General features: G+C 35.1%; 1 pseudogene; it reads left to right on the top strand.

Annotated features, from left to right (window-relative positions):
* The first annotated feature begins 8,207 nt into the window (after window positions 1–8,207).
* LOC108284074 lies at window positions 8,208–9,243 on the top strand (annotated as a pseudogene).
* The last annotated feature ends 1,850 nt before the right edge of the window (window positions 9,244–11,093 follow it).

Below are 11,093 nucleotides of genomic sequence, written 5' to 3' on the forward strand. Positions count from 1 at the left end.
GCATGAGGCCTGTAGCCACTTTGTTTTAGTCAATCTCTCCCTTTGGGATTGGGAGTATGTAGCCAATGCCTGTAGCCCCAGTGTATCTTGGAAGTAGCTATTTTTTTTTTTCCCACGGGCTCATAGGTTGGACTTGTCTTGTCTTAGATGTCTTTGGTCTGTGTACTTTCGAGTTAATGCTGAAATTATTTAAAACATAGGTTGCTGTTGAGAAGGGATGATTGTATTTTGCAATGTGAGAAGGACATGAGATTTGGGTTGGGTGGAGGATGGGAGGGTGGAGGGGACCAGGGAAGAATAATATGGCTTGGATTTGTGTCCCTGCCCCAATCTCATGTTAAGTTTTATTCCCCCATGTTAGAGGGGGGGCCTCGTGGGAGGTGACTAGATCATGCAGGCGAATTTTTGCTGTTCTTATGATAGTGAGTTCTCATGAAATCTGGTTATTTGAAAGTATCTAGAACCTCCTTCTTGTCTCTCTTCCTCCTCCTCTAGCCATGTAAGACATCCCTGTTTCCCCTTTGCCTTCTGCCATGATTGAAAGCTTCCTGAGGCCTCACCAGCCATGCTTTCTGCAAAGTCTGTAGAACTGTGAGCTAATTAAATCTCTTTTATTATAAATTACCCAGTTTCAGGGTTTTCATATAGCAGCACAAGAACAGATCAACAAAGGATTTACTATGAATATTTTTAATTTATAAGAAAAACAAGAGACAGAACAGTTTTTCACCAAAAGGAAATATGTGGCTTTCTTGAGCATAAAACTGCTTTTTTTTTAGCTGCAACACCAGAAGAGAGACAAATAGGGAAAGATTTATAAAATATATCCTACTACAGATTTTTGTTCAATCAAATTAAATCAATTTATAATGACTCAATATCTATTTCTACATGCTGACCTAGGTCATGGAGATTCAAGGACAAGTAAATTTTTCTTCTACCATTAAGGAGTTTATAAATTGATGTATAACCATTTGAACTGTCATAAGTTGAATAATACTACTTGAGAATTCCGTAAGTGGACAGAAGTCACTGTAATCAGAAATATCCAAATAGATTTCACATAAAAATTGACAATGATGAGGAACTTAAAGTGTAAAATGATTTCAGTAGTAGAAAATGTCAGATTGCACATTGGTCAACTGAATTGTAGATAATAGTGTAACTAAGGACATGGAGGTACAACCATGCATCATGTGTCCTGGGACTGGCACATAAAACGTAATTTATATTTCACTGTAGCACAGTGATTAAGTATAGGCACATTGGATCCAGGCAGACATGAGTACCATTATTAGTTCTTTCATTTACTACAAATGTAATATAAATCCTGTATCTTAATCACTACATCTGAAAATGAGAAATATAATACTATCTGACTTACAGGATTTCCTTATAGTGTTACAATGTGTGTGATTAGTTAGCATTACAAAACCCAGTATATAAAATATAACACTCAATAACAAGCTATCTCCAGAACTTAGAGTGTTTGAGTGAGATTTGGGTAATGAAGCTGAAGAGTAAGTTGCCAAGTTAGAGTGGGGTCAAATGAAGAAATCATAAAAGATCTCAGAATGCTTATCTGCAGACCACTTCCACCCAGGCTAATTCAGACCTGGGAAATTATATTTAATATAATCCCATAAATGGTCAAAAAAGTCTGGAAAATTAAATATCTTAATAGTTTTATACAGACCTTAAGCTTCAAGAAAAAAATCTGTTTTTATTTCTGTTCCACTGAATAACTGGCAAGGGCAATTCTACAATAAATTAGCACATTGCAAGATATGCTTTTTAAAATAAAGCACATTATGCATAGAAAAACTAGAACAACAAATAATCTTTTCTCTTAAAAAGACTAACAGATCAAGTAATCAACTTGCGGATCTTGATAGGTGTAAAGAATATTTAAGCACTATTTCCTGGAATCACAAAATAAATTACTTGCAGTTAAAGAAATTTAAGAAGTGGAGAACAGGGAAAGAAGCTTCTTATTTGCTAACAGGAGCACACGAGACATGCAACACACATGATGTCATAGAAAGAGCTCTTGGAATTGAAAAAAAAGGGCACCTTTTCTTATGGGTCATGTGACTTGAAGGCATCATTTGATTGCTCCGGGCCTTGGCTTCTTCTCAAGTAAGATGATGATTTCCTAGCTGCTTTCAAGAGTTAGAATATGGCACTCTCTGTTCCTTCTCCTTCCAAAGAATCCTTTCTGCCAACACAATTTTGAAGAATTGCAGAGCTCCACAGCGTCATACATTCTCCACATGACCCTGTTGTTCACATTTGCCTTGCTTTGTATACTCCATCTTCCCCACCCACTGTAATGAGCACACCTCTGTTCTAAGTGAACATGTGGCTGGCTCTCTTTGTTGTGGGAACTGAGCATCATTTTGTCATTTTTTTTCTACCTCCTGTTAGTATAAAGATTTCAGTTCTTCTGAAGCACTAGATAGTACTCAGGTCTGTGGCTGCATGCCAAATGTTAGGTTCTTCATTATCATTTAACATAGAGCATACCAAAAAATTCCAAATTTTGATCACTCAGAAACATTTTATAGTAATGGATACATTTTAGATATTCAAACATAATCCCTGGAAGAGCATTATCCTTTAAAAAATATATCTCATTTTTAAAATATGTCATTTTATTGGTATAACTGGTTTTTTGTTGTTGTTGTTGTTGTTTGGTTTATTTTCATAAAGGGAATTACAAAAGGCTTAACATGAGCTCAGTAGAGTTTACCCCTTGACTCTGTTTGAAATGTCATGAACTTCAATAACTGATATTAGAAGAAGTTCATGGTTACCTTGGCATAACTGAATGTGAACTAAATATAGCACATATAGAATTTTTTAAATTTAAGGGAAAAAACTTCAAGAAAATAGAAATTATTCATTTTAAATATTATCTCTGCCCTCTTAGAAAATTCCATACATTAATTTTCCAAGCTTAATATTATATTTGTATTTATATGTATGCTAAAAATATGGCTTGAAGTGAAATTATGTTTAATGTAAATATTTTTGTATAAACTTTATTCCTCAACTAATAACTGATTGTCTTTACTGGAGAATATATGTTTCTTGATCTCACAGCAGAATGTAATTTATTATGCTTTTTGCACATTTACATTTTGTGACCCACTTAGGTTAAAACTAATTCCTGTATACATAAGCTTTGTACAGGAAATGAGTAATTTTGATTTCATGTTCATACAGAGAATTAGTCAGATATTGGCAATGAGATGCAGTATGTCATCAGGATTCATATTGCACAAGACTCTAAAAAGGAAACTTCTCTAATACAGGGTCAGACTAAAGAAAGCAAATTCCAGCAATGTCTTTTAATTGTTATACATTCTTTACTGTAAAGTATGAATCTATCAAAAAAATATTTATTGAAATCCAGCTATTATCTACAGCCCAAATCAGCAGCAAAATGATATAGAGTGTGGGAATGGAGTAGAGAATAAAATTGCCATAATAGTCGTCCTAAATGTTCACATAACTTAGTTGACCCTAAAATTCCCTAAATGTGGAAATAACATATTGTATGGTAATTAACATTATGCTGGGTTTTGAAAGCTCCTTATTAGTTGGTGATCTGGGCAGTTTACTAAACTCCATTTCTTAGTTTCTTTATCTGTAAAATGTTGTTAATTACAACACCTACACCCTAGGTTTATAGAAAGATTAAATGGATTAATCGCTGTAAGACCCTTAGCAAATTATAGGATATATAGTAACCACCCAAAAAATATTTGCACTTACTTATGGTTTGTGTATGTCTGTTGTAGTTCAGGCTGCTATAATAAAGTTCCACAGGCTGGGTCACTTATAAACAACAGATAGTTTTTTCTCACAGTTCTCAAAGCTGGGAAGTTTGAGATCACCATGCCAGCGTGGTTAGGTTCTGGTGAGGGACCGATTCCAGATGACAGACTTCTCATGGTATTCTTACATGGCAGAAAAGGGGGCAAATGAACTATTTGGAATTTCTCTTATGTGGACACTAATCCCATTTATGGATGCTACACTCTTATTCTCTAATCATCTCTCAAAGGCTCCCCTAATACCACCACATTGGCAGTTACTATGTCAACGTATGAATTTGGGGGACAGGACACAAACATCCAGTTCATAGCATTGCCCCAGCATCCAGATTATGGGAAGGTATATTCAACATATTCCGTAATGGTGAAGAAAAGTTTGCAAGAAAGGAGAGTGGAAAAAAGAGAAAAAAAAATCAAGAAAAAAAATGAGCAGTATTTAACAGTATAAAGACATTGGCCTTGATCTCAAGTAATGTATAGTATATAAGAGAACAATACTTATTAAAATCAATTTAGATTCTATCAAATAATATATAAAGGTACTTACTCTAAACATAAATTATGAGATAGGAAAAAAAACCAATAAGCTGAAATTGTCAAAAAGACGTCTTGAAGAAACTGACCCCTCAGTTATATGATTTCAAGGCATTAATGCCATTTTTATACTGGCTTCTCTTTATCTTCCACTTCTTCTGAAATAAAAAAAAAAATCCAAATAAACTGAAATATATCAGTCTACAGTTTAACCTGGTTAGAGTAGCTAACCATTTTTGTTGTTATAAATGTGAATTATTCCACAAAGTAACTTTCTAGAAAAGGAAGTTGAATTCTTTGTGAGTCCATGTAACATAACACTGCCCCAGAATTTTCCATTAAAAAAAATAATAATGACATGAAATTGCAGGAAACAGAAACTCGGACAAATTCTTGGCTACTGTCAGACATGAACCTGCATTTGATATCATTTTATTTTTCAGAAAACGTGTGTAGGCTATTTTCTGCTACTGTAAGCTAAGTGAGACTGCAAATTCCATACTTCATACATTATCTGCCCAGACTTTCATTTTTCTGGAAACCTCCCCTGTCTGAGCACATATATTTGGTTATAGGAGTAATTCTGACAGCCTAATTCCTGCATCATGACTCTGCACTCTGGTTTCAGTTGATGGAGCCAACAATCTAAGGACAGTCATCAATTTCCTTCCTAAGAATTTTCAGTTGGGGCTCAAAGAGATCATTTCTATCTTAAGGTAGGTCACCTAACCTATAACACATTAATATTTTAGCTATAAGTATCATGTTTTTCACCATGTGAACTCGAGAAGTAACAAGTCTGTGGAGAGGGAGGTGTGAAGAAGAACAAAATGAAGAACATACAAAATGAAGAACGAAAGAGAAACAAAAGCAAAGTCTTTTCCACATTTTTGGTTCCCTATTTGGTTCAGAGACACCTCATGTTATTAAAGGAATTGTTTATTCTTGTTTATGCTACCTTGAATTAGTCTGCCTTGCTTAAAGATATTTTTAAAAAAGAATATGAATGATACATGGTTCAATAACACTTGGATTTTTTTTCCTTGTTAATTCCAGCTTCATTACAGATTAAACAATATGTGAAGTCAGGATTCCAATAATTTTTTTCTTTTGGCAAGAGCAAAGAATACTGGGAGCAGAAGCCCTCAGATCACCTGGAAGGGAATGAAAGGGTACCTGGTGTGGCAGAAACTAAGAAAAGTATGCTGATTTTAAGATTTTATATAGGCTGCCTTCAACTGGAAGTTGTTATTTTTTTAAATAGAAAATTCTGGGATACTTATATTGCATAGACCCACAAAGGATTCAACACTATTATTTTAAGTAATTTTTGGAAAAGAAGAAACTACTTCCTTCTCTAGAATGAGTTCATCTTACACATAAGGAAAAATGATTTTAACTATTCTGATTTTAAGATTACAAATATGTTGACCAATGCCTAATTTGCCTGGAATGTTCCTATTTTCAACATTCAAAGTACTATGTCCAGGGAACTTCCTGAATCCTGAGCAAACTGGAAAATTTGGTCACCCTACTTCTAAGATAGGTCTAAAAACAAATTATTTCCTAAGAATTTTTTTAAGTATCAGTAAAATGATATGATTTCTAGATCATGTCTTCAATCTGTTGCATTAATTGAATTTTGAAGCAGTTACTTATTAATAACACTCTTATTTTTTCAGAAGTCAAGGCTAAGAGTAACTTATCCAAAAGGATGGAAAAAAAAAAAAAGATTTATTTGACTCTCCAGTTGGTGTTTTTTTTTAAATTTGATTGTAACATGTTGTTTAATGAAAACAGCTCTCAGATAGCTTGAATCTCTTTGCTCACAACATTTTGCCCGTTAATTATGAGAGCCTTGGTATACAAAGTCCTCTGGTTACACGATACTCTCAATCAATTACAAGTGTCAAGAACACGAACATCACAAAATCTGGAACCTAGTCATGGCTGCACTACCATCATGGGACCTGGAAAAATTACTTAAACTTTCTTAGCGTAACTTTCTTTACTAGTAAAATTAGATAAGCATAATACATATCTCAGAGTGTCTTGGAGAAGCTTAAATGCAATTTTGCATATGAAAAATCATCATAGTACCTGGACCCTGCTAGGAACCCAGTTAATGTTTGCTATTATGCATTACTTCATTCAATCTGATATATACCCGCACTGTGTGAGATAGGAAGGGTGAGGGTACTATAACCCTGGTTTTCAGTTGAGAAAATACAGGATTAGAGAGAGAGAAAATTGAGACATTCCATGTAAACAGAGACAGAGCATCTGTCTACTTGAACTCAAGTTCCTCTGACTTCAGGTCCAGGACTTATTCTACCAACTGTATTTTCTCTGAGGTAAAAAAAAAAAAAAAAAAAAAAAAAAAAAAAAAAAAAAAAAAAAAAAAAAAAACTGTATTTTTGATGCTACATTTCAGGAAAATAGGTGTTTACATGTTAAATAATACCTATGTCTAAATGATGCATAAACAATACAACAAAACATAAAAAAGAAATGCACCTATTGTTTCAGGAGATGCCAAGATTTCTACAAGGATACAAATTCAACGTCTCACTTTTTAATCACTGTTGGGAATTATGAGGCAATAATTATTATCACTTCAATTGCCAGGCATTATCCAAAATGAATAATCATATGGTTATAAAACATTATCTGGTAACCAAAGAATATACTATTAAAACAAACAAAATTAGTGAAGATAAAACTTTATTTATTTATTTATTTATAACAGCCGTCTCACTCTGTCGCCCAGGCTGGAGTGCAGTGGCGCTGTCCCTGCTCACTTCAAACCTCCACCTGCCAGGTTAGAGCGACCCTCCTGCCTCAGCCTTCTGAATAGCTGGAACTGCAGGCACGCACCACCATACCTGGATAATTCTGGCAATTTTTGTAGACATGGCATTTCGCCATGTTGCCCAGGCTGGTCTCGAGCTCCTGGACACAAGCATTGCACCTGCTTAGGCTAGGATTACAGGCGAGAGCCACCATGCCCAGCCAAAACTTATTTTTAAACAAGCTATGATAAAGAAAAATATATTTATTGAGTTTATTTAATATAAATCCTTGACTTTAAAATTTGTACAAATAGTGTTTAGAGACAATAACTGTTATAGAAATTGAGATTTCGTAGTGTGAACACCAAAAAAAAAAAAAACTTGAATTTCAAAAATCATTAGAGAAAAACTCAGAACAAATGATATAATGGGAATTCACATGTTTTTAGTTTTGTGATTGCAGTGAGTTTATAGAGAAAAATCTGATTTATGAGTTCACAAGGCCTAATCAATAGAATTTATGCTGCCAATTAAGTGTTTGCAACATTTTTAATTGAATGCTTTTTATGCCTGCATTGATCCTATGGCACATACAGAACTACTAATATAAAACTTTTTGGAAAAAAGCAACACAGACGTATGCTAATGCACAGAAGAAAAGCAAATCTTTTTTTCTCACTATACAGAAATAGTTCACAATCATGTGACACATACAAAGTAGATTATTGCACAACATAACAAAGCCCATCTCTACAAAAAATACAAAAATTAGTTGGGCATGTTGGCATGTGCCTGTAGTCCCAGCTATTTGGGAGGCTGAGGTGGGAGGATCACCTGAGAACAGGAAAGGTTAAGGCTGCAATGAGCTGTGATTGAACCACTGCACTCAAGCCTGGGTGACAGAGTGAGCCCCTGCCTCAAAATAAATAAATAAATAAATAAATAAAATAGAAGGAAACTGCATTTCCAGAGAGAGACACACCAAGCAGGACTGAAAACGGTTAGTCTAAGGGGATTTTCAGGACAGATTTCAGAAACCATGATGAACAGAATGGCCCCAGAGAATCCCCAGCCAGACCCTTCCATCAACAGGAATGATTTCAGCATTAAGGTGATATCACCACAGGATCGCGCTAAATATCATCATGAAGGTGATACCACCACAGGATCCAGAAACAGAACAAACAGGCGAGAGTACTCCCAGAGAGTATCGTCCTCATAGTCCCAGTTTCATTCTGTCATCCAAGCATGAATGCAGTGGCTCGGTCTCGGCTCACTGCAGCCTCAACCTCTCAGGCTCAAGTGATTCTCCCACTGCAGCCTCCTGAGTAACCGGGAATACAGCAACATGGAGAAGGCATCAAGAACGTACTTCATTCACCTGCGAACAGTATGAAGTGCAACAAGCTCTGTTTAGCGAGACCATGTTCCCAGATAGAAATTGTCGGGAGAAACTAGCTTTGAAACTCGACCTACCGGAGTCAACAGTAAAGGTTTGGTTCGGAAACCGGCGATTCAAACAGAAAAAGCAGCAGCAGCAGCAGCAATCAGCAAAGCAACCAATCCAGATCCTTCTATCCAAGAAGGATGTGCCCACCTTCCTGAGAACATCTATCATTTCTTATGCTTTTTCTCCTGTGGTTTCAGATTTCTACAGCTCCCTTCCACCTGAGCCCTTAGACCTTCCAATTGGGCGTGGAACTCTGACCTTCACTGAGAGTCCCACAAGTGATTTCCAAATGCAAGATCCTCAGTGGGAGAAGCTGGTAGCCTCAGTTCCTGCTTTGTACTCTGATGCCTATGACATATCCCAAGTCGTAGAACTATACGATCTTCCTGATGAGAATGAGATATCCAGCGCTTTTTTCCACTATCTGTATCAGTATTTCTCACCCACAAAGCACCAGGTAGGAGGACAGGGTTCCTCTCTTACCATCTTTGCTGGTCCAGCTGTAGGTCTATCTCCTGTACAAACCTGGCCCAGTATGACAAGCCAAGGTTTTAAAGCCTACAGTCTAACAGATAGCCTAGAATTCTAGAAAACTTCCAATATGGTAGCCTTTGGATTTCTCTGATCAGAGTACTAATAAATACAGACCATTTAGAAAAGAGGCCTTTAAATTTCTTTTTATATATTGAAAAAAGCAAAAAGAAAGAAAAATGGCTGGGCACGGTGGCTCACGCCTGTAATCCCAGCATTTTGGGAGGCTGAGGCGAGTGGATCACCTGAGGTCAGGAGTTTGAGACCAGCCTGGTCAACATGGCGAAACCGTTTCTCAATAAAAAAAATTTTTTTAATTTAAAAAATTAAAAAAATAAACAAATAAAATAAGATTACCTGAGGAAATTAGTCATAATTCTTTATAAGTACTGTGCTAGGAAAAATTCTCACTTTACCTTGGAATAAAATGTATTTGTTGATATATTTGATGGTTAATTTTACGTGTCAACTTGACTTAGTCATGGGTTACCCTGCTTTCTGGCCAACCATTATTTTAGGGCATATCTGTGAGGGTGTTTTCAGAAAAGATTAGCAGTTGAATCAATAGACTGAGTAAAGCAGATTGCCCTCCCCAATATGGGTAGTCCTCGTCCCATCTTGTGAAGACCTAAATAGAACAAAAAGGCAGAGGAAGTGAGAATAGTATCTCCCTGCTTGACTGTCCGAGCTGGAACATCAGCCTTCTCCCGCCCTTGAACTGGAACGTACATCATCAGTGCTCCTAGTTCTCAGGCCTTTGAGCTTGAACTAGAACTTACACAATCAGTTCTCCTAGTTCTCATGCCTTTAGTCTTGGCCCAAAACTACACCTCCTTCTTTCATTGGTCTGTAGATAATGAAACTTCTTAGCTTTTATAGTCACCATATGAATCAATTCCTTATATTAAATCTCTCCCTCTCTTTCTCTCTGTCAGTCTGTCCTTCTGTACTTCTCTCTCTCCAAATACACACACACACACACACACACACACATGCACACACACTTATATGTGTTTATGTATTTGGAAAGAGAAAAGCACAGAAAGAAATATGTGTGTATACACACACATATCCGTATGTGTATATGTATCTTCAATCGGTTCTATTTCCCTGGAAAATTCTGACTAATAAAGTATGCCATTATTGTCATAAATTAATTTTTTTTCTTTTCCTGATCATCATCTGCCTCTTCACAAAGTTTAGTGTGTATATTTGCAACAAGAAAGCATATAATTTCTTCATTATGGTACAAGGAAATGACACTATATTCCTAGCTTATTTTGTTATTTTATGAAAGCTGTATTGGGTTAAATGATTTTTCTTTTATTTGATAAATGTTGGATTGTATATTATATAATTATTGTATATATTTTATTATATATAAATATATGTATAATTGTAATATATATATATTATTGATATACAATAATATATATAATAATATAATAAGATCCAACATTTATATTATATGTATAGTGAATAGTGCTATATATATAGTAAATAGTGCTGTATTAGGCATTGATGAGAATGACCTGATCCCTGACTTTATGGCATGACAGTTTAGCCTAAGAAGATAATATATGATATTTGAAAAATATTCATAGACTCATTAATTAAGGATCTAAATGGTTTTCTTTGCTGTAGACTTCCAGTATTTTATCCACATATTATGTTAATACATCATTTTGTTTCTCTTTAACCTTTGTCAATTTGATAGGTAGAAAATTGTACCAGATTGATGTTTAATTTGACTTGTTTCTTTAATATCAAGGTTAATTTTACATGTTTATTATTTATTTAGAGCTGCAATTTTTGTTACTGATGTTTTCATGAGCTATTATTGATTAATAACATGTTTATATGTAAATTGTTCATATTTTCTCTGTAAGATTACCAAAATACATTCCTAATTTTGCCTGTGATTTTGAATTTTATTTACAGTGC

Source organism: Cebus imitator, unplaced genomic scaffold (genome assembly GCF_001604975.1).
Source record: "Cebus imitator isolate Cc_AM_T3 unplaced genomic scaffold, Cebus_imitator-1.0 Scaffold268, whole genome shotgun sequence".
NCBI lineage: Eukaryota > Metazoa > Chordata > Mammalia > Primates > Cebidae > Cebus > Cebus imitator.